Below are 24,410 nucleotides of genomic sequence, written 5' to 3' on the forward strand. Positions count from 1 at the left end.
CGGAGTCGTGGCTGAATGACGACACTATCAACATGGTTATACGCTGTACCGGCAGGATAGAACAGCGGCGTCTGGTAAGACAAGGGGAGGCCGGACTGTATTTTTGAAAATAATAGCTGGTGCACAATATCGAAGGAAGTCTCGAGCTATTGCTCGCCTGAGGTAGAGTTTCTCATGATAAGCTGACTACCTAGAGAGTTTTCATCTGTATTTTCCGTAGCTGTTTACATACCACCACAGTCAGAGGCTGGCACTAAGACAGCATGAGTTGTATTCTGCCAAAAGCAAACAAGAAAACGCTCACCCAGAGGCGGCGCTCCTAGTAGCCGGGGACTTTAATGCAGGGAAACTTAAATCTGTTGTACCAAATTTCTATCAGCATTTTAAATGTGCAGCCAGGGGGAAAAAACTCTGGACCACCTTTACTCAACACACAGAGACGCATACAAAGCTCTTCCTCGCAGTCCATTTTGAAAATCTGACCATAATTCTAGACTGGAATATGTTCCGGGATTCCTCCGATGGCATTGAGGAGTACACCACATCAGTCACCGACTTCATCAATAAGTGCATCGATGACGTCTTCCCCCACAGTGACCCGACGTACATACCCTAACCAGAAGCCATGGATTACAGAGAACATCTGCACAGAGCTAAAGGCTAGAGCTGGCACTGTCAAGGAGTGGGACTCTAACCCGGAAGCTTATAAGAAATTCCGCTACGCCCACTGACGAACCATCAAACAGGCAAGGCGTCAATAAAGGACTACGATCTAATCATACTACACCAGCTCCGAAGCTTGTTGGATGTGGCAGAGCTTGCAAACTATTACAGATTACAAAGGGAAGCACAGCAGAGAGTGGCCCAGTGACACGAGCCTACGAGGCGAGCTAAATGACTTGTATGCTCGCTTCGAGGCACGTAACACTGAAACATGCATGAGAGCACCAGCAGTTCTGGACGACTGTGTGATCACGCTCTCCACAGCCGATGTGAGTAAGACCTTTAAACAGGTCAACATTCACAAGGCCGCAGGGACAGATGGATAACCAGGATGTGTACTGCGAGCTTGCGCTTACCAACTGGCATGTGTCTTCACTGATATTTTCAACCTCTCCCTGTCCAAGTCTGTAATACCAAAAGGTTTTAAGCAGACCACCAAAGTGGCTGTGCCTAAGAACAGTAAAGTAACTTGCCTAAATGACTACCGACCCGTAGCACTCACGTCTGTAGCCATGAAGTGCTTTGAAAGGCTGGTCATGGCTCACATCAACACCATTATCCCAGAAACCCTAGACCCACTCCAATTTGCATACCGCCCAAACAGATCCACAGAAGATGCAGTCCCTATTGCACTAAACACTGCTCTTTCCCACCTGGACAAAAATAACACCTATGTGAGAATGCTATTCATTGACTACAGCTCTGCGTTCAACACCATAGTGCCCTCAAAGCTCATCAATAAGCTAAGGACCCTGGGACTAAACATCTCCCTCATCAACTGGATCCTGGAATTCCTGATGGGCCACCCCCCTGACCCTGTTCACTGCATGGCCAGGCACGACTCCAACCACATCATTAAGTTTTCCAATGACACAACACTGGTAGGCCTGATCACTGGCAACGATGAGACAGCCTATAGGGAGGAGGTCAGAGACCTGGCCGTGTGGTGCCAGGACAACAATCTCTCCCTCAACGTGATCAAGACAAAAGAGATGATTGTGGACTATAGGAAAAAGACTACCGAGCATGCCCCCAAACTCATCAACGGGGCTGCTGTGGAGCAGGTTGAGAGCTTCAAGTTCCTTGGTGTCCACATCACCAACAAACTAACATGGTCCAAGCACACCAAGACAGTCTTGAAGAGGGCATGACAAAACCTATTCCCCCTCAGGAGACTGAAACGATTTGGCATGGGTCCTCAGATCCTTAAAAGGTTCTACAGCTGCACCATCGAGAGCATACTGACTGGTTGCATCACAGCCTAGTATGGCAACTGCTCGGCCTCCGAACGCAAGCCACTACAGAGGGTAGTGTGAACGGTCCAGTACATCACTGGGGCCAAGCTTCCAGCCATCCAGGACCTCTATACCAGGCAGCGTCAGAGGAAGGCCCTAGTCATAGACTGTTCTCTCTGCTACCCCATGGCAAGTGGTACCGGAGTGCCAAGTCTAGGTCCAAGATGTTTTAAACAGCCTCTACCCCCAAGCCATAAGACTCCTGAACAGCAACAGCACCTAATCAAATGGCTACCCAGACTATTTGCATTGCCCCCCTCCCCTCGCCTACACTGCTGCTACTCTCTGTTGTTATCATCTACGCATAGTCACTTTAATAACTCTACCTACATGTACATATTACCTCAACTAACCGGTGTCCACACACTCTGTACCGGTACCCCCTGTATATAGTCTCGTTATTATTATTTTACTGCTGCTCTTTAATTACTTGGTACTTTTATTTCTTACTCTTATCCAACTGCATTGTTATGGGATTGTTAGATTACTTGTTAGATGTTGCTGCGCTGCACTGTCTGAACTAGAACTAGAAACATTTCGCTACACTCACAATAACATCTGCTAACCATGTGTATGTATAAAATGTTATTTGATTTGAGCTACAGTGGGTACACCAGTGCCTCCACTGCCTGCACTAAACTGCCACGGGGATAGGCTAGGTACAGCACCAGTCAAAAGTTTGGACAATCCTACTCATTCCAAGGTTTTTCTTTAATTGTACTATTTTCTACATTGTATAATAATAGTGAAGACATCAGAACTATGAAATAACAAATCTTTAACACTTTTTTGGTTACTACATGATTCCATATGTGTTTGTTCATAGTTCTGATGTCTTCACTATGTAGGAAATAGTACAAATAAAGAAAAACCCTGGATTGAGTAGTTGTGTCCAAACTTTTGACTGGCACTGTAGTTGTCAGGTGCATACTTTGTTAGTTTGTTGCCAGATCCCAGCCTCCTTTTTGTGTGTGTGTGGGTCCTCAGACACTGTGCTCAGTACAAATCACAGTGTGGGAGGTACAGGACTCAAAGTACAGGTCTCACATCCTGTGTGTGTGTGTGTGTGTGTGTGTGTGTGTGTGTGTGTGTGTGTGTGTGTGTGTGTGTGTGTGTGTGTGTGTGTGTGTGTGTGTGTGTGTGTGTGTGTGTGTGTGTGTGTGTGTGTGTGTGTGTGTGTGTGTGTGTGTGTCTGTGCAAGCGTGAGTGTGCAAGCGTGTATGTGTACAAGCGTGAGTGTGAAAAGAGAGGATGTATACACAGTACTCTCCGGTAAAACAGGAACCACTAAGGCACACCAGCACAAACAACTAGAAGCCCGTCTCTAATTTATTATCCCAGTGTACAAAGATGACAAATTCAGTCACACTCACACTAGTCCAAGGCAGTCATGCACCAAGGAGATAGATAGATACCTGGCATAGAGACAGACTGGAAGAGCAGAGGCCACATAAGGGTTGGGGAATAGAGCTTCCTCTGTGGAAGACTGCATGTGTGTTTGTCATCAAGCACCAAGGCCAAGGCAGAAAGGCAGGGGACTCGGGGCACGCCATTGGCCCACGGTTCAGCAGATGGGCCAATCAGCGGGATCCCCTTTGTTCTCTTTTGATAGCACATGGTTGGATGTCAGGTTGTTGTTGTTTTTCGGGTCTCTGCTCTGAAGGGACTGGATGTGACGTCTGGTTTTGCTGTCACAGTGCCAGCTGGAGGTTGTTTTGCTGCCTTTGCAATAAATAAAGTGATCTCAAGACAAGATCCAGCGTATCTGGGGTATGCAAATGAGGTTTGAACACCTGTTACAATGTTTCACCCTGAGGTGAAGGATTTGAGGTCTCAATGAAGCCTACAACGCATTATGATCTAATTTACATCACATTGGCTTCTGTCTATTGAATCCATTGACGGTAACAAAAACCTGGTGCATGTAATTAGGATCAGAATGCAAATGAGGACACAACGTTTTTGGTATAGATTCTGCTACCACTGAAAACCACCGCAGCTTTTGTAATGAAAATGCCACAACAAACAATGTGTGTGAGGCATTGAGTAAACTCAATACAATGCTGCTACCAGGGCTTCTTGTTGCTGGTCCTGGCGGCATCCTCCCGTCCTTGTGTTGTGCTCATCTAACCCAATCGATAGCGCTGTGTGCTGATGTTAGCTAGCTAGTGTGCCAGTGGGCTAATAATAGGATCTGCTAGAAGCATTACATCAGTGGGAGTGGAGCCCTGTCTGCCCTGTTCCATAGCTCCAGTCGGCTGTCCAAAACCCTTATCTATCCCCCTCCTTCCCTCCTCCCTCCTCCTCTAACAGCTACCAGTCTGAACTAGCTCTTTCCAGCCCAGGCAGCATTGTGGGTGTTTCTTCAGCTGCTTTTGTTCAGACAGAGACAGAGTGCAGAGCACCCGCTTAAGCCGCTGCCGAGCCCCAGCCCCATCCCCAGCGAGCACCAGCTTCCTCTATCCACCACTCAGCCTTTAGACACTACTGCTCTCCTCAGCACCCCCACTGCCCCATCCCATCCCCCAGTGGTTTGGGGTATCAGGCTCCACGTAGTGAGTCGCAGGATGCACACTGGTTAAAATAGGAGAATCAAAAACAATGGGAGATTAAATCATTCATGTTCTATCGAGAAATGGGGACCATATATTGTAAGAGCTCAGTGCTCGTCTAAATTCCAAGGGGGAAGATTTCTGTGATCTAATTTATGATCTAACTGATGGTGAGCGCTTGGCCAAGCCTTATTGGCTACCCTGAATATGGGTCACTAAGAGTCAGTACTGTATATTACGTGGGTGGGAAAGAGAATGTTTGTACAGTATGTACGGTATGTATGTCTGATTGCGACTGTTTGTTACAGTTATGGAGTAACCGTAGTGTTGCGCGGTGGTGGTCTTATGACGGCCATGAGAAGGGGGTCACACGGGGATGGCTGGCTGGCTCGTTGGTGGGTTAGTGGGGCAGTGTGGGAAGAAGGACACTTGCCTGCACCTGATTTATGATTGGCTGAGGAAGCATGCGAGCCGCCTACGCAAGCAGGATGGTGACGGAGTGAAAAACAACCTAACATGCTCACAGTAAATGCTCAGAGAGCAAACGACAACAGCAGCAGCAGGCAGCAGCAGAGGAAATGTCTAACTGCTGCTGACATATATTTCGCTATATTTTACTGTATGAGATGTTAAGTATTTACTATACGAGATGTTAAACATATTTAGATGGTAGAAAATGAGACTGGCTACACTGACAAAACAAATCATGTGCAGGCAAGCTCTTAAGGTTCCTTGGAGAACTCATTCCCAATAAAGAACCTTTGAGTTAAGTGTGGGGTGCTTGACGTGGCATCTACGGTTCTTCAGAATTCTAAAAGGTTCTTGAAATGTATGGAAGCCTGCAAATGTGTCCCTTTCATAGCACACAGCAAATTGGCCTGTGTTAACTCGGGTTGATTTTACAGTCCAACATTTCAAGTGTTGATTCAAGTGTTAAATGAACACTGTAAAGAGTTCAATTAACACTCAGTGGTGTAAAAGAACTCCAGTGTTGGTGTTAATAACCAGAGTAGAACCAAAACCGCGCCCACATTATCATATTTCCCAGCATGCCTTTTTGCAGGTCGATTTTAAAAAATGATTTCAATATCTATGTTTTTGCATGTACATTGATTGATTCATTAATCTTATGCTACTCAAATATAAATAACATACATTTTTCTATATTACAATCTGTTACTTGGACTTATGCACTCGTTCCTGAAATTGTTGTTTCAGTTTAGTCATATCTTAGTCTTCCCAACCATGGCAGTCATTCTGAATGCAGGTTGAGGAATACAAATTCCCAATGTTGGATATCCCCACTCTTGCAGGATTCCATTAGGAATTACACATCACTTTGCAAGACAGCATAATGTGACTTGCAGGCCTGATGTGGCCTGTAAACTACGAGTTTCAGGCCACTGTATTAGGGTAAAACTAGGCCTTCTTATTTATAAAAGACGTATTGTCTTAAAGAATGTAATTGTAATGACAACATATTCACTTAGAATCTCATTTGGTGAAGGCCACGGGACTGAAAATGATTTAATGCAACAACCATGTCTCTGTCACTAGCAAACACAGTCGTGGGTGGTACTTGTAAGTCAAAAATGTACTTGAACGGTACCTTGAGAAATATGCAAATAAGGCTTAAAATCCTACCGCGGGGCTATTCAATTCCGGTCCTGGAGGGCAAAAACATTTTGTTGTTGTAAGGTTCTTAAAATAACCAACCTTATTTGGTTCCAACTTGCACCTTTATTTTTAAGAGTGTGGAATAAAGGAAAAGCATGGTGAATCGACGGCTGTTGGAGCACTGTTCCGTAGGAGAATGCAATGCCTATGCCTAAATCCAACAGGGTACAGGAACAAATATCATCCACTTATTACAAACAAACCCCTTAAAAAATGGCAACAGTGGGAGTACTTGTGAGGGCCATTCTCTATGACATAGAGCCCTACGTGCCATGGAGCAGCCCCCTTGCTGTTGCTGTTTGACACCTTGTACAAGTTGCTTAAAAGGTCAACACGTATCAGTAAAGTTCAGTCATGTTTTTGGTTAACACTCTCCGCAAGTCTTTGCTGAATCTGCAAAGGACTGGGCTGTTATCAAATAAACAACCGCCCTCCTCAGTGCTGTTTAGGGTTGCAAAGGGAGGATCAATCACTGGAAACTTTCAAAGTTTACCAGTAAACTCCCAGAATTTTGGTATCTTTCAAGGATCACAAGACACCTAGTGGCACTTTTGGGTACTTCAGATGATCACAGGTGTAATGTTCCTATCTCTGGCCCTCTCTCTGGCATTATCACTTGTAAAACATGCAAAATAATTCAATAAGGTGTTTTTAAAGTACAAAATAGAATGACAAAGCTGTGAAACATTATCCTAAATATAAAACATCAATTTAGTGAATACCATTTCTGTTTAATATCAGGGTTTCAGCATGAAAAATCCTTTATGTTTTTGTACACATTATCAGTATGTGTTTGTTGTTAATATTCTGGCATCAAACTGTTGGAGGCAGTTGTGAAAAAATGAAATAGTTGGACAAGCTGCAGAGGTAATAATGCCATTGTTGATTAGGTGCTTTTTTCATTAATTAGGCAATTTTTTTATTGAACCATATGGTTTATCCACTAAAAACCCAAAGACAATATCATTGTCAATATCAAAATCAGAGATATAAATATAGATATACAAAATGAAATATATATATATATATCAGGGCAGTCAAACTCATTCCATGGAGGGCCTAGTGCCTGCTGGTTTTTTCCTTTCAATTAAGACGTAGACAACCAGGTGAGGGGAGTTCCTCACTAATTAGTGACTTGAATTCATCAATCAAGTACAAGATAGGAGTGAAAACCTGCAGACACTCGGCCCACCGTGGAATGAGTTTCACACGTGCTAGATGGTATAGGACTCCCGAGTGGCTCAGCCGTCTAAGGCACCACATCTCAGTGCTAGAAGCGTCACTACAGACCCTGGTTCGATCCTGGGCTGTATCACATCTGGCCGTGATTGGAAGTCCCATCGGGCGGCGCACAATTGGCCCAGCGTGGTTAGGGTTTGGCCGGGGCAGGCCGTCATTGTAAATAAGAATTTGTTCTTAACTGACTTGCCACGTTAAATAAAAATGGAAGATGCTTGTCCAAAAACACGCGGTTGTATATGCGCCCACCGGCCTCAGCCAGACAAAGAGCTCACCGGGGCGTTTCACACATGCCTTAAGCACGGAGAGGAGTGAGCAATAAAAACACAAGAGCCAGCTGTTCAAGGTCAGCACTAAACACACTCTCAATGGGTCAACTCACACTCTTATACACAGGACTGAGTGTGTGTGTGTTGGCTCTCAGTTGCCATGGTTGCTTTTCCCAGACAGACATTAGACAACATGGCTACCATTCAATCAGGTCCCCAGAGCCATAACAGCAAAGAGATGACTCAAAGGAATGCCAGGCAATTTCAGATCCCGATGCACCGAAAGGTTCTGGAACTGTCAACTGAACGGCTACAGTATGTGAGGGGAGAGTCCCTTTTAAAGTCACAAATCATTGATTAGGGGTGTTTCGCACCACATCCCATCTCATTCAGCACTACAGTATACCTCCTGCCTGGTGCTACCGTCTGTCCATGTTGAGAATGAAGCTCCTCTCAGCTTCCCATTCACTCTACAGTGTGTCCTCCTGCCCTTCCCCCTGGCCTACAGTGAACAGTGCTGATCTGATTTGGGGAAACTCAATTTCTGAATGGCACCACCGTTATGTCACATCACAGCCAGCGGTTAGTTTGTTTGGTCGGTTGCGTCATCGCCTGAGCGGTGTCGCGCTCCAGCTCCAGCTTGCCTCTTTATAATCAGAACACCTAACTGTGCAACTTAAATCAAAAGATCCCAACACCGCTTGAGTTCCATTTGAGAGATTTGGAGGGGTGGGGGATTACATTACTGGATCATCAAATCAAATTGTATTAGTCACATGCAACACAATACAACAGGTGTAGATTTCATTTCACCTTACAGTGAAATGCTTACTTACAAGCCCTTAACCAACAATGCAGTTTAAAAACTACGAACAAGAATAAGAAATAAAAGGAACACGTAATTAAAGAGCAGCAGTAGAATATAACAATAGCGAGGTTATATACAGGGGGTACCGGTACAGAGTCAATGTCTGGGGGCACCGGTTAGTCCAGGTAAATGAGGTAATATGTACATGTAGGTAGAGTTATTAAAGTGACTATGCATAGATAATGCATGACATCCCTGCCTGATATCATGATCCTGTCTAATTAGCCGTGGGCACTTTATTACTGTATAATGGCCCATTGACGATGAGGGATCCCCTTTAACTGTCCTGATACTCTGATACCACTGCATTCATCAGTGAGTGGATCGATCCATATGTGGTGAGCCAGATCAGGTTGAGCACTTAATGTTGAGTCCTGCCGTCCACACAGACCAATACTGATTCCCTTTCTCAGCTGTTTTCGGCCACTAGACCACCATGTCCGTCAGTTTCAGATTAATGTCATCAAGATTTCAGGAGGAAATTGTTACCTAGCAACATCACATAGCCGGATTTTGAACACTGGAATTGTGAGGCTGCACTTGTCTATAGCGGTGCACGGCTGCAGATGGTCGAGACTGCTTTGAGTGTAGGACAGCTGTTTTCAACGTTCAACCTCCAGGGTGTTCCTGGAGGTGCCAGTTTTCATGCCAAAGTTGGACATTTATTCAAACTGAGCCTGACTTGAGAATGTGCTTGTCCTCCTGCAAAAAACTTTAGACCACGCGTAAAGCACCGTTTCGAGTGGTTGTAGTACTGCATTGCAAGAAGACAATAGTAGTCTAGTTGTAGTAGCCGAGCGCAAATGTGGAATATATGAAGACACTCTTATTCATAACAAAGGAAAGTTGCTAAATATAATAACAAGATGCAATCGTTTGCCGTTAAGTGAGAAGAGCAAAATTCTGTTTTATTTTATCTATGCATTCTAATATAACTAGAAATAGACTTTAGAAATAGAAATTTCTTCTTATTTATTTCATTTCCATGATCATCACCTTATCTGGCCATGATGAGTTCATATTCTAGGAGTAGCCATATAACAAATTACTATGCATATTTAATTGTGCCTATTATATAGGCTATTGTAATTTCAAGTTTTTGCTCTGTGCATCCGACAGGGAGCGTGTTTTATAACACACGGTAGAATTTAACAGGTGAACAGACAGTTTATATTTTGCATTGAAGTGCGTAGGCTACCACTTTGAGTACGATAGTGTTCATTATTTTTCTTCAGCGTAGACTATGTTTCAGAATTCACGTGCAGTGTAGAATGTTTAGGTTAGTTCAAATGTGAATGCAAAACATTATTGCATTCAAACGATCTGTTTTACACGCCCACAACAATCTGCCATTGTTTCTGTCTTTCAGAAACATTCAAACACAGCAAATGCCATTGCAAAAGAAACCATTCTGCCAACACCTCCAAAGACATTTGCTCAAGTTCGCCATTATTGTTTCCTTTAGGTTAGATACTGTGTTGGCATAATGCCAATACTTCCAAAGTATACAGCAAATAAGGGCGTTATTGTCACCATATAAGGCGAATGATGGGCGTTTTTCACGCGCGCACACTTTATGATAGGTCTGATTTATAATGGTTAAACAGGCGTGCGCCAAGTTTATAAATCTCAATAGTTTTGTGCGTGCAGTCTTTTCATGAATGGTGCACACAGATATTTAATGTAAATTGTATGCAACGGTTATAAATGAGGCCCCAAAACACTGGCAAATTAGTTCAACAAAACAGAGCGGGGAGCTTAAACCGTTTCTCTTTGGAGCAGAGCCTTGCCATTTATTAGTGTGCACTAAAAATATGTGCAGTCATTAAGTAACAGTAGGGCTCTTGGCAACTATTGATCACTCTCCATCCATGTTCTGACCATGGATGGAGAGTGACCCCAACAGGACAGAGTGAGAAATGACAGACAGGAAAAGCAGCTGGAGATACCTTTCTTTATTGAGTGGCACAGTCAGAGAACAATATGCGTGTGGGTCAGTGGAGGCTGTCGGGAGAAGCTATAGGAGGACGGGCTCATTGTAATGGTTAGAATGGAATGGAAACCACATGTTTTATTACAAATCAGCCCATCCTCCTATAGCTCCTCCCACCAGCCTCCACTGGTGTGTGACTGTGCTCTTCGGTGCGTTGTCATGGTAACCCTCATCCTCGACTCCACAGATGAAGTCAGGTTCTGTCCAAACACTCCTCCAACTAGTGTTAACCTAAACAAAGGCCTATGACCGGGCAGACTGATTGTGTCCAACTAGTCTGGGCAGAATGGTTGCTGTTATACTAAGGACAAAAGGTTTGAATATAGACAGGGCCATGTTTAATTAGGGACATTTCATTGTTAACTTCCCCTATGTCATGTTTTGTCTTATATTGTCTTGTCATTATGCTTTCCCTTCTGTTCGTTTCCCCCTGCTGGTCTTATTAGGTTCGTTCCCTTTTTCTATCCCTCTCTCTCCCCTTCCCTCTCTCTCCTCTCTCTATCGTTCCGTTCCTGCTCCCAGCTGTTCCTCATTCTCCTAACTCACTCATTTAGTCTTTTCACACCTGTCCCCTATTTTGTCGTCTGATTAGAGTCCCTATTTCTCCCCTTGTTTTCCGCTTCTGTCCTTGTCGGATCCTTATATGATGTTCGCTGTGCTGTGTCATTGTCTCGCCCTGTCGTGTCTTGTCTCCTTCAGATGCTGCGTGTGAGCAGGTGTCTAAGTCTGCTACGGTCGGTGCCTTCCCGAGGCAACCTGCAGTCTATGGTCGAGTCTCCAGTCTGTCCTCGTCACTACGAGTGGATTTTAGTTTTTCATGTTTTGTTTTCTTCTTATATTGTCCAGGAGTATACTTTTGCCAGTTACTGGAATAAAGACTCTGTTTTCGCTAAGTCGCTTTTGGGTCCTCATTCACCTGCATAACACCCTATCCACTCAGCAGCTCTTCCAGGAAATGTTTATTTTCTCCTTTTTGTATTTTGTGCTTGCACACCATTGTGCCAGCACGATGCACAATGTCGTTCTTTAACGTTACACTTGTCTCATCTCAGCATTGTTACGGTTCAGAAAGCAAACGATACCACTTGACAACAAGGTGGTAAACGGAGCAGGGCCTCTTCAGCGTTGACGGACCAAGAAAGACATATACTCTGTCAAACCCTCTGGTTACACAATGCTCCATTTGACCTGACTTAATGTCCTAGATTTGTCTTAACTATCATCAATACTGAGGTATCAACAAATAGTTTATCATCCAAGTAAGAGGCTGTGGTGGGAAGCTATATGCAAGAGCCACGCAATACCACCGTTATTCCAAGTAAACAAACAAATCAACCAATCAAACACACACTACATGACCAGCAGTATGTGGGCACCTGCTCATTCCAAAAGCATGGGCGTTAATATGGAGTTGGTCCACCCTTTGCTGCTATAACAGCCTCCACTCTTCTGGGAAGCTTGGAACATGGCTGCAGGGACTTGCTTCCATTCAGCCACAAGAGCATTAGTGAGGTCAGGCACTGACGTTGGGCGATAAGGCCAGGCTCGTAATCAGCGTTCCAATTCATCCCAAAGGTGTTCGATGGGGTTGAGGTCAGGGCTCTGTGCAGGCCAGTCAAGTTCTAACACACCAATCTTGACAAACCATTTCTGTATGGACCTCGCTTTGTGCACGGGGGCATTGTCATGCTGAAACAGGAAAGGGCCTTCCCCAAACTGTTGCCACAAAGTGGGAAGCACAGAATCATCTAGAATGTCATTGTTTGCTGTAGAGTTAACATTGCCTTTCACTGGAACTAAGGGGCCTAGCCTGAACCATGAAAACAGCCCCACACCATTATTCCTCCTCAGCCAAACTTCACAGTTGACACTATGCATTCAGGCTGGTAGTGTTCTTCTGGCATCTGCCAAACCCAGATTCATCCATTGGACTGCCAGATGGTGAAGCGTGATCCTTCACTCCAGAGAATGTGTTTCCACTGCTCCAGAGTCCAATGGTGGCGAGCTTTACACCACTCCAGCCAACACAAGCGCATGGTGGCGTGTGTGTGGCTGTTCGGCCATGGAAACCCATTTCATGAAGATCATGTTGCTCCTAGATGTTTCCACTTCACAATAACAGCACTTACAGTTGACCGGAGCAGCTCTACTGTAGCAGGGCAGACATTTGACGAAGTGACTTGTTGGAAAGGTGGCATCCTATATGACGGTGCTACGTTAAAGGTCACTGAGGTCTTCAGGAAGGCCACTCTACTGCCAGTGTTTGTCTATGGAGATTGCATGGCTGTGTGCTCGATTTTATATACGTGTCAGCAATGGGTGTGGCCTAAATAGACAAATCCACTCATTTGAAGGGGTGTCCAGATACTTTTGTATATATAATGTATCAAGCAAGTAGGTTGACCGTGAGTTTTCCCGTCTCACCTTCCAAAGTTCAGGCTGAAACAGATTTAGGGCCGCAAACACAACCTGGCTTCCAAAAATAGAGCAGTGGACCAGAGCGAGCACTCAGTCAGACAGTTCAAGGGTCCTCTCATGTTTATCAGGCAATGAGTTGACAATTAATAAATAAACGCTTAGACCAACAACATTGTTCAGAAGTAGAAGCCTAAAACCACATGACTGTGTACATAACAACAGCAGCAAAATACAAGTCTGACGTTATAAAACACAAACCTGCAAATCTACAGCACAGCTAGAAAGGTCTTATAGATGTGGGATCGTAGGCTACCAAGAATTTGACGATAGATAAGGCTGCTGGGGAAAGCTGAGCAAAGCCACCAGCCGTCATGGCCACTGTTGGAAGTCTAAACTCTAAAACATCAAAGTAATGCTTAAAAACGTTGAAAGAAATGACTGTAAACTCTCTTGACCTCAAAACTGTCTCTCACCTTTGGCGCATTTCACAGTCAGATTCCACCTGTGAACGCTGTAATAATGTAGTTATAATGTGGTTAGTTCCCGTGGGGAAGAGCCACAGTCAGTGCTGCTAATCCATGGTGGTCAAGTCATTCCAAATAGCCTCTGTTTGCAGAGCTTTTTCTGGAAAGAGGGGGAAAGTTCAAGGCCGCAAGCACCTCTGTTTTTGGGTTCACCCTCATTGGGCAAACCTCCCTCGTTGGGAACACAAAGAATCACAGTCCACGTGGCCGCACTGTGTGAGAGAAAGGGCCTCCCGCCTCTGTTTGCAGAGCTTTTTCTGGAAGGGGGGGGGGGGGCAGTTCAAGGCAACCGGCCATTCTGTTTTTGGGGTCAGCATCATTAGGCAAGCCTATCTCGTTGGTGAAATGAAAACTCAGAGAGGGAACCTCGTCTGCTGGGCCAGAGGGGCATAGTCTAAACCAGGGGAGAGTTGGAAACACACTCATAATGACACATCAGACCCTGCCCTGTTTATTCAACTGAAATACAAACAGCTTATAAAAACAAAGAGAAAAAATGGCTTTAAAGTTCATTTGCTGTCCAACCAAACATGTTGTACGTAGATACGTGTTAATGCACTGGTGTATTATCTAATTATGAAGTCGTTTTTTAGATTACAATGTCAATGTACACTGAGTGTACAAAATATTAGGAACATTCTCCTAATATTGAGTTTGCACCCAATCTTGCCCTCAGAACAGCCTCAATTCGTCGGGGCATGGACTCTACAAGGTGTTCCACAGGGATGCTGGCCCATGTGGACTCCAATGCTTCTGACAGTTGTGTCAAGTTGGCTGGATGTCCTTTGGGTGGTGGACCATTCTTGAAAGACACGGGAAACGGTTGAGTGTGAAAAACCCACCGGCGGTGCATTTCTTGACACAAACTGGTGCGCCTGGCACCTACTACCATACCCAGTTCAAAGGCACTTAAATATTGTGTCTTGCCCATTCACTCTCTGAATGGTACACATGCACAATGCAGGTTATAATTCTCTCAAGGCTTCACCTGCTCAGTCTATGTCTTGGAAAGAGTAGGTGTTCCTAATTTTTTGTACACTCTGTGTATATCAATCAATCAAATATTTTTTATAAAGCCCTTTTTACATCAGTAGATGTCACAAAGTTCTTATACAGAAACCCAGCCTAAAACCCCAAACAGCAAGCAATGCAGATGTAGAAGCTTGGTGGCTAGGGAAAACTCTCTAGAAAGGGGGGAACCTAGAGAGGAACCAGGCTCTGAGGGGTGGCCAGTCCTCTTCTGGCTGTGCCTAGTGTGGTCGAATGTGAGACAATGTGTCATGCCCTGATCTGTTTCACCTGTCTTTGTGATTGTCTCCACCCACCTCCAGGTGTCACCTGTCTTCCTCATTAGTCCCTGTTCGTCTTGTTTTGTCAAGTCAACCAGACTGTTAATCCGTGCTCCTGCTTTTCCTTTTCTCTGTTTTTGCTCGTCCTCCCGGTTTTGAACCTTGCCTGCCCTGACCTCGAGCCTGCCTGCCACCCTGTACCTCCTGGACTCTGACTTTGTTGTGATCTTTTGCCTGTCCACAACCACGCTCTTGCCTGCCCCTTGGATTATAATAAATATCAAAGACTCAAATCATCTGCCTCCCGTGTCTGCACCTGGGTCTCGCCCTGTGCCCTTATAAAATGATTCAATGTATATATAGCAGATAAGGGTACCCATTGGGAATTCCAGTAAACAGTTTAACTAAAACTTGTTCAACTCCAAAAAATGCATTTTTTTTTCTGTCAATGGTATGAAGCCAAATCTAGACTGGCTTCCCTTGACACTCTTTTGGGTGCGCCAGGACCATTCGAACTGCTTTGCTTTATCTTGGCCAGGTAGCAATTGTAAATGAGAACTTGTTCTCAACTTGCCTACCTGGATAAATAAAGGTGAAATAAAATAAATAAATTCACAGCTGTGCTCACTCAGTTTAGTTCAAGGCTGATTGGCTATGTAAAAAAAAATGTAATGACCAAGGGAGGCCAAATGCTCGCTGGCTTTCCTTGCATGGAACGCTACGGGCGACAACATTGTCAAACTGTTTTTGACCAGACAGAATCCGGATAAACATACTGAGACCGAGGGGCATTGTTTCGTTTGCTTGCATGCCTTATCTCCGGTGAGATATATTCAGCCTCTTGCGAATTGAAGGAAATTCATGAAACACAGCAAAACATTATTTTGTATATGTTTTTCTTACTTTCTTGGTACATTTTCTAGTGAAGCCTGGTTTCTCCTGGCGTCCATGAACACACGCCACTGCCAGCACCTATGGTGGAAGTAGAACTAGACCAGCCGAGGTATAGTTTGTGGCAGGGAGAATACAGTTTAGTACAAGAAGGATTGAGATGTTACTTTCACCTCGTCTCTTCCTCTGTTACTTATTCTTGTGTGTCTAATGTTTGGCAATACAGAACGCATATGATCTTTCAAGATTTTTTGGGGGGGCCTTTAGTTATGAAGGTTTCGCAGTTTAAACTACGGGATGTTCCTCTATGCATAATACAGTATTAGACATGGGGGGAGGTCCCACATTATTAAGAAGTGTACAGCGTTATCAGGTTTGGGTAGGTAGGGGTGCGCAGTTCACCTAGAGCAGGGATGCTCAATTCCAGTCCTGGAGGGCCAAAAGACTTCTGTTTTTTGTTTCTACCTGGTCGTTAATTGCACTCACCTGGTTTCCCAGGTCTGAATCAGTCCCCGATTAAGAGAGGATGAAAAAACAGAAGTGTTTTGTCCCTCCAGGACCAACAATGAACACCCCTGATATAGAGCTAGGGAGGGTTGCTGCAATTGGCTCAGTAAACTGAGTTTATCAGCAGCGGTGCCATTTCCCTTTTCTAATGTGCTCAGCGCTGTGGGTGGCTGGGAACTGAGGAGAGGTTCAGGACGGATCCATAACTCTAGGGCACTGATGGCCCTGCTCAGCCCAGAAGATACAGCACAGACTGACTGATGGAGAGAGCAGAGCCAGCCAGAGCCCCCCCCCCCCCCCCCCGACGACACAGAGAGATGGAGGGGGGGAGGGGCTGAAGAGTGATACAAAAAAATGTGTTGTCACTACAATTAAATAGTAAGGAGTAAGACAGGAGATTGAATTGGAAAAGGCTTCATTTACACCTTTTCACATGCATGGTGGTGCAGTCAGTCCACGTGGCCGCAGAACTGAGTCAGATGCGGGAGAAAGGCCGGCCTCCTGCCTCTGTTTGCAAAGCTTTTTCTGGAAAGAGGGGGAAAGTTCAAGGCCACCTGTGCTTCTGTTTTTGGGGTCACAATCAGTAGGCAAAATAAATAAATCTGAGAATGACCTCGTCTGCTGGGGCAAAGGGGCATAGTCTAAAATGACAAATCAGACCCTGTCCTGAGGGAGAGAGAGATGTCATGGAGAAGAGGTATTGCTGATGGGGGTAGGAAAGGAGTATGTTGAGTAAGAGAGAAAGAGATGGATTAAGAGAGAAGGAGACAGTAACCTTCCAGTGGGGCGTAATGTGACCCCCTCTAGGGGCCCTCCTCATCTCCATCCAATCCCTTCCTGTCCTGCTGGCTGAGGCCTCGGTTGCATTACACCATGGAATGGCGTCATTAGGCTAGGATTAGCAGAAAGGTGAAGAGCCTCCCTCGACTGAATAGTATGGAGTAGCACTGAGCACACTACCATCATCATTTCATGTCTACTATCAAGTGGGAGCAACTCCAAATAAAATTGTTTTCAAGGAGAAAACCTGTCAAGGTCCTACTGAAAACCCATGGCACTCCGATCAGAAAGGGACTTTTCGGGGGGAATCGAGGAGTGGAGTGGAGTGAGCGCCAGCATCTCTTCCTCTCCCGACTTTCTCACACCCCACCCCCCCTCCAGACGGGCCTCTGACAATAACACAGGCCTTGTGAGGAGGCTTTCTGACGTCAGCCACACGTCACACGCCTTATTGTTTTACTGTGACCTGCTTAACGAGAAGCAGACCCAATGTGCCACTGCTATGAGCACAATGTTTTCCTTAAGTTGTTCTAACAAAGTAAACAGGGTCAGGTCCTGCTGTTAAGCAACTACCTTGTCCGCCCTGAGTGCAGAAAGTGATTTTATCTCAAATCCCTGGGGGGGGGGGGGGGGGGGGGGGAGCTCTGAGCACCCCCCCCTATTTTTTTTCTCTCTCTCCCTGAGTTCCTCTGGGCAGCAGAGGCGAGCGGAGCGGAGTGCACACTGCTGGACCCTGTCCCAGAACGACAGGATATCCTGTATTACTCACAACTACGGTCACCTAAACACCTCCTGACCGTTGGGATAAACATCAGAGTGTGTGTGAACTGAGAGCAAGATACTTCCAGAAAGTCACAGTGGAAGACAGAAATGTTTGTTTTTACTATCCTTGTGGGGGTCAAGCAATTGATTCCGATTCAAAATTCTATTTTCCCCCAACCCCAAACCGTAACCTTAAACGTCAAAGTCCAAATCCTAACAATAACCCTGAACCTAAAATACTATTTTTCCTTGTGGGGACTGGTGAAATGTCCCCACTTGTGCAAATTTTCCTTGTTTTACTATCCTTGTGAGGACTTCTGTTACCCACAAGGATAGCAAAACCAAAAACACACACACACAGGGGCCAGTTTGTCAGGCCCTGAGATAAAGAACATGCCTATAATGCCACATATATAATACTCCCGAAGACCCACCATCCCCACTCGCACAATAGTGATGTCCCCGACATCTGAGCAAGGGACTATGGAAACAGGCCTGTCCCATACATACATAACACACCACATATCATTGCTGAGGAACACAATCCACCATAGTTATTATCTGTTACATCAGGTTAAAAAAAAGACACGTTTGATTCTGTGGGTCAGAAGGTGAACTTCGATTGCATATGCGATTATGTAACGCGTGCCTCTACGACCTCAACCAGCGAGAAGAATTGCAGTAAGAACACTTCTACCTACAAATCCCATTAGTTTGGGACCGATAATATATTTTCAATTTGGTCAGAGGGAGAGAGAAAGGTTGTACGTTTCACATGCTCTGAGCCGGGCCAGAACGCGACAGGACTGATTATGCTAGCCTCGGGTTGATAAATGAGAAACTGTGAGTTGCAAATTCACCACACAGAGGAGTTATGTAAGCTAGGATACATCTAGTTGCCCTAACCGCTCAACTGTCTGGATAAACATGCACATATAAGTCAAGATAGAGACCTCTCTCTGAGGTGATCGGTTTTTGTTGTTTGTTGATAAAACAGCTATTGAAGACACGAGTGAACCATATGAATTCGATGACAAACTGCCAGCGGTTGTGAGAGGTTAAAAGGAAATGCAAAAAAAAGTGCTGTTGCTGGAAAAATGCTGCCGTGAATGTTTGGGAGGAAGTGTGTTTGTGTCGGTGGGTGACTTATGAGTTGGGACGTCACATTTTGGTTGATTGTATGTTTGTGTTTACACACATTTGAATGGTTGCTCATGTTTTTGTTTGGGCAAATACGTTTCTGCATGTGCATCTGTGTGTGTGTGTGTGTGTGTGTGTGTGTGTGTGTGTGTGTGTGTGTGTGTGTGTGTGTGTGTGTGTGTGTGTGTGTGTGTGTGTGTGTGTGTGTGTGTGTGTGTGTGGTGTCAAATCAGCGTTTATAGGTCGCGTACACAGATTTGGAGATGTTATCACAGGTGCAGCGAAATGCTTGTGTTAGCTCCAACAGTGCAGTAACACCTAGCAAAAAAACACTATACACAATCCAGAAAAATAAAGAAACTAAGAAATATAAAAACGAGCAATGTCAAAGACAAGATTATAAATATTGATACAGTGCATTCAGAAAGCATTCAGACCCCTTGATATTTTCCACATTTTGTTACATTACAGCTTTATTTTAAAATGGATTAAAATAGCCCCCCCTCCCCCATCAATCTACACACAATAACCCCAAATTAACAAAGCAAAAATTTAAAATAAAAAAAATATTTAGCAAATGTATAAAAAATTATCATCTGTAATATCCCATTTACATAAGTATTCAGACCCTTTACTCAGTACTTTGTAGAAGCACCTTAGGCACCGATCACAGCCTCGAGTTTTGTTGGGTATGACACTACAAGCTTGGCAGACCTGTATATGTGGAGTTTCTCCCATTCAACTCCGCAGATCCTCTCAAGCTCTGTCAGGTCTCTCCAGAGATGTTCGGGTTCAAGTCAAGGACATTCAGGGACTTGTCCTGAAGCCACTCCTGCATTGTCTTGGCTGTCTGCTTAGGGTCGTTGTCCTGTTGGAAGGTGAACCTTAGTCCCAGTACTCTAAGGTCCTGGGTTCTCTGGAGTAGGTTTTCATCAAGGATCTCTCTGCACTTTGCTCCGTTCATCGTTCCCTTGATCCTAACTAGTCTCCCAATCCCTGCTGCTGAAAAACATCCCCACCACATGATGCTACCACCAACATGCTTCACCGAGGGGATGGTGCCAGGTTTCCTCCAGAAGTGACACTTGGCATTAAAAAAAAAGTTCAATCTTGGTTTCATCAGACCAGAGAATCTTGTTTCTCATGGTCTGATAGTCCTTTAAGTGCCTTTTGGCAAACTCCAAGCGGGCTGTTATGTGCCTTTTACTGAGGAGTGGCTTTCGTCAGGCCACTCTACCATAAAGGCCTGATTGGTGGAGTGCTGCAGAGATGGTTGTCCTTCTGGAAGTTTCTCCCATCCCCACTAAGGAACTCTGGAGCTCTGTCAGAGTGGCCATTGGGTTCTTTCTCACCTCCCTGACCAAGGCCCTTCTCCCTTGATTTCCCAGGTTGGCTGGGCGGCCTGCTCTAGGAAGAGTCGTGGTGGTTCCAAACTTCTTCCATTTAAGAATGATGGAGGCCACGGTGTTCTTGGGGACCTTCAATGCTGCAGAAATCTTTTGGTACTCTTCCCTAGATCTGTGCCTGGACACAATCTGAGCTCTACGGACAATTCCTTCAACCTCATGGCTTGGTTTTCGCTCTGACATGCACTGTCAAATGCGGGACTATATATAGAAAAGTGTGTGCCTTTCCAAATCATGTCAAATCAATTGAATTTAGCACAGGTGGACTCCAATCAAGTTGTAGAAACATCTCAAGAATGATCAATGGAAACAGGATGCACTTGAGCTCAATTTTGAGTCTCATTGTAAAGTTTATGAATACTAATATAAATAAGGTATTTCTGTTCTTTAAGTTTAAAATATTTGCAAACATTTCTAAAAACCTGTTTTCGCTTTGTCATTGTGGGGTACTGTGTGTAGATATATTTTTTTATTTGATTTAATCCATTTCAGAATAAGGATGTATGTAAATGTAACAAAATGTGGATGAAGGGAAGGTCAAAGGTTTGGACACGCCCACTCATTCAAGGTTTTTCCTTTCTTTTTTAAAACTATTTTGTTATTTTATAGTTTTCAAGTATATATCAAATTGTGCGTAAAGACAGTATAGACTATTTGAATAGAACAAGTTTGAACAGCAGTAGTAATATAGGATGAGCCACGACTAGAATACAGTATATTGTATACATTTAAAGTGGGTAAAACAGTATGTAAACATTATTAAAGTGACCACTGTTCAATTACTATTTACATAGGGCAGCAGTCTCTAAGAGTAGAGTACTGGGTGGTAGCAGGCTATCTCTCGGTCCCAGCTTGGATGCATATGTAGATGGTAGCGGGGTGAGCAGGCCATGGCTCGGGTGGCTGAGGTCCTTGATGATCTTCTTTGCCTTCCTGTGACACTGGGTACTGTAGATTTCCTGGAGGGCAGGCAGTGTGCCACTGGTGATGCATTGGGCTGACCGCACCACCCTCTGGTGAGCCCTGCAGTTGCGGACGGTGCAATTGCCGTACCGGGCTGTGATACAGCCTGACAAGATGCTCTCAATGGTGCATCTGTAGAGGTTTGTGAGGGTCTTAGGGGCCAAATTTCTTCAGCCTCCAGTGTGGTTACATGCCCGTAGCTCACACATACTGACAGGATGACACACACACACACACACACACACACACACACACACACACACACACACACACACACACACACACACACACACACACACACACACACACACACACACACACACACACACACACACACACACACACACACACACACACACACACACAAAGCTCCAGCGCTGCCCTTACTCCTTAAAGTCCTTTATGGCGGCCCCTCTCTGATTGCCCAGGGCAAATGTGCGTTATTGCCGCTCGTATGAAGAGCCCTAACGGGGTTGACACACGTGGCCAGGTGAGCTGCAGCACCGGGTACATTTCCACTCCACACAATCTTCTGTTGTCTTGCTGTTGGGGAGGGCTTTTCAGAGTGTGGCGTTGCGTGTCTGCCACCACCCGGGCGGACAGAGCACCAGTGAATCACAGAGACAGGCCAGGTCACCCCTCTCTCCCTGGAGGTGGCGGAGTAGACAGATCACTCCTCACCCTCAGGGGGGGGGGGGGGCTGATGTCCACACCACTGACTGTCCTCTCTCTGCACCCTATGAACAGCCTCCCCACGTCCCCCAGGTCAGTTGGTTGGTGCACCCCAGTTGACCCCCTGCCTGAGTCAACCAGAGTGAAAGAGTGACCAGACCTGATTATATGGCCAAAAGGAACACATGGGACAATGCGACCCCACCGTATTACTTAATATGTCTCCTTTGCTACGGTGCGCAGCTTGGGACAATAAACTGTTAATCCTGAATATTAAATCAATCAATCTAACATATCTCTTCAGATCAGTTGGTTAAGGGCATTAAATGCTTCATGGCTACATTCTCTTTTTTTACTAGCAAGCGTTTTACTTGGCGCCATACTACAGAACACAGTTCATGCTGTTCTAGCTTATCTGATCTTTTTTTCTTTCTGTAAAGTGTGTTGCGACTTTAAATTGTGATTTGATCTTTACAAAATTCCCAGAGCTCGGCTGTTAAGGTGTAAAAATGAGTGCTGTGCAGATATCGGACTGATAGCGGCAGAAGGGGAGAGCTGATGGTTTGCTGATGAGAATGATGTCACCATCAGAGACAACCTTGTTCTCTCCTCATCCCAATGCCATTTGTGTCGGAAATGAGATTTCGGAATCGAAAAATTGGCCTCGCTGAATCGGAGGCCGTGGGCTCAACAATCCCCCACAAAAAGAGGGTTGACATGCTCCAGCTAAACCCTCATCTGTTTGACCGATAGAACACCGTCAGATGTCATCTCCTAGGTAGTCATCATGACCCAAACGCAAAACACCACAAATCAGACAGAGAGATAGAGAGTGAAAAGAGGGAGAGAGCGAAAAGCAAGAGACTTTAGGTCAAAAAGTGCTTGTGCCTCAGCAGGAGAGGCATTATCTAGACTTACTCCCAGACTCACAACTCTAAATGAAAGTCATGCAAATCGGGCCTCCAGAACAGATTGCACACATCTTAGAGGGGGGTGACAATGAAAGAGGGGGGGAATGAGAAAGCGGGGTGAGATATTGAAAGAGAGAGGGTAAGGGGGCGGGAGAATAAAAAGGTGGAGGAATGTGCTTGCCACTGCTGGAGTAGTGAGAATCAATCACGGAGGCACTTTTAATTTCCCTGGCGCAAAGGGTTGTGTCAGTGAGTAATTACACAGAGGGAGATACTCCTCTGGCTCGGCCTGATACCACAGTCTGGAGCATCAGCTGGCACCTCAGAGAACACCGTAAAGAGGATGAACCCTCAACCCTGGCCCCTGAGCCTAGCCATCTGCCAGCCGCATAGGATGTGCACAATATGTACGTACACATGTAGGTACAGTACCAGTCAAACGTTTGGACACACCTACTCATTCAAGGGATTTTCTTTATTTTTACCATTTTCTACATTGTAGAATAATAGTGAAGACATCAAAACGATGAAATAACAAACATGGAGTCACATACTGTAGTCACCAAAAAAAGTGTGAAACAAATTAGTGAGGTCGGGCAATGATGCTGAGCGATTAGGCCTGGTTTGCAGTCGGCGTTTCAATTCATCCCAAAGATGCTCGATGGGTTTGAGGTCAGGGCTCTGTGCAGGCTAGTCAAGTTCTTCCACACCGATCTTGACAAACCATTTCTGTAGAGACCTCGCTTTGTGCACAGGGGCATTGTCATGCTGAAACAGGACAGGGCCTTCCCCAAACTGTTGCCACAAAGTGGGAAGCATAGAATCGTCTAGAATGTCATTGTATGCTGTAGCGTTAAGATTTCCCTTCACTGGAACTAAGGGCCTAGCCCGAACCATGAAAAACAGCCACACACCATTATTCCTCCTCCACCAAACTTCACAGTTGGCACTATATATTAGGGCAGGTAGCGTTTTCCTGGCATCCGCCAAACCCAGATTTGTCGGTCGGACTGCCAGATAGTGAAGCGTCCAATGGAGGCGAGCTTGGCACCACTCCAGCCGACGCTTGGCATTGCGCATGGTGACCTTAGGCTTGTGTGAGGCTGCTCGGCCATGGAAACCCACTTCATGAAGCTCCCGACGAACAGTTATTGCGCTGACGTTGCTTCCAGAGGCAGTTTGGAACTCGGTAGAGAGTGCTGCAATGGCGATTTTCATGAGCTACGTGCTTCAGCACTCAGCGGTCCCGTTCTGTGAGCTTGTGTGGTCTACCAATTTGCGGCTGAGCCATTGTTGCTCCTAGACGTTTCCACAATAACAGCACTTACAGTTAACCAGGGCAGCTCTAGTAGGGCAGACATTTGACATGTTGTAAAGGTGGCATCCTATGACGGTGCCACATTGAAAGTCACTGAGCTCTTCAGTAAAGCCATTCTACTTCCAATGTTTGTCTATGGAGATTGCATGGCTGTTTGCTTGATTTTATACACCTGTCAGCAACGGGTGTGGCTGAAATAGCTGAATCCACTAA

General features: G+C 45.2%; 1 protein-coding gene across 1 annotated transcript in view; it reads right to left on the minus strand.

Annotated features, from left to right (window-relative positions):
- The window catches only part of adgrv1 (adhesion G protein-coupled receptor V1), a 230,300-nt gene that overhangs the window by 62,569 nt on the left and 143,321 nt on the right, over window positions 1–24,410 (minus strand).

Source organism: Oncorhynchus gorbuscha, linkage group LG05, assembly GCF_021184085.1.
Source record: "Oncorhynchus gorbuscha isolate QuinsamMale2020 ecotype Even-year linkage group LG05, OgorEven_v1.0, whole genome shotgun sequence".
NCBI lineage: Eukaryota > Metazoa > Chordata > Actinopteri > Salmoniformes > Salmonidae > Oncorhynchus > Oncorhynchus gorbuscha.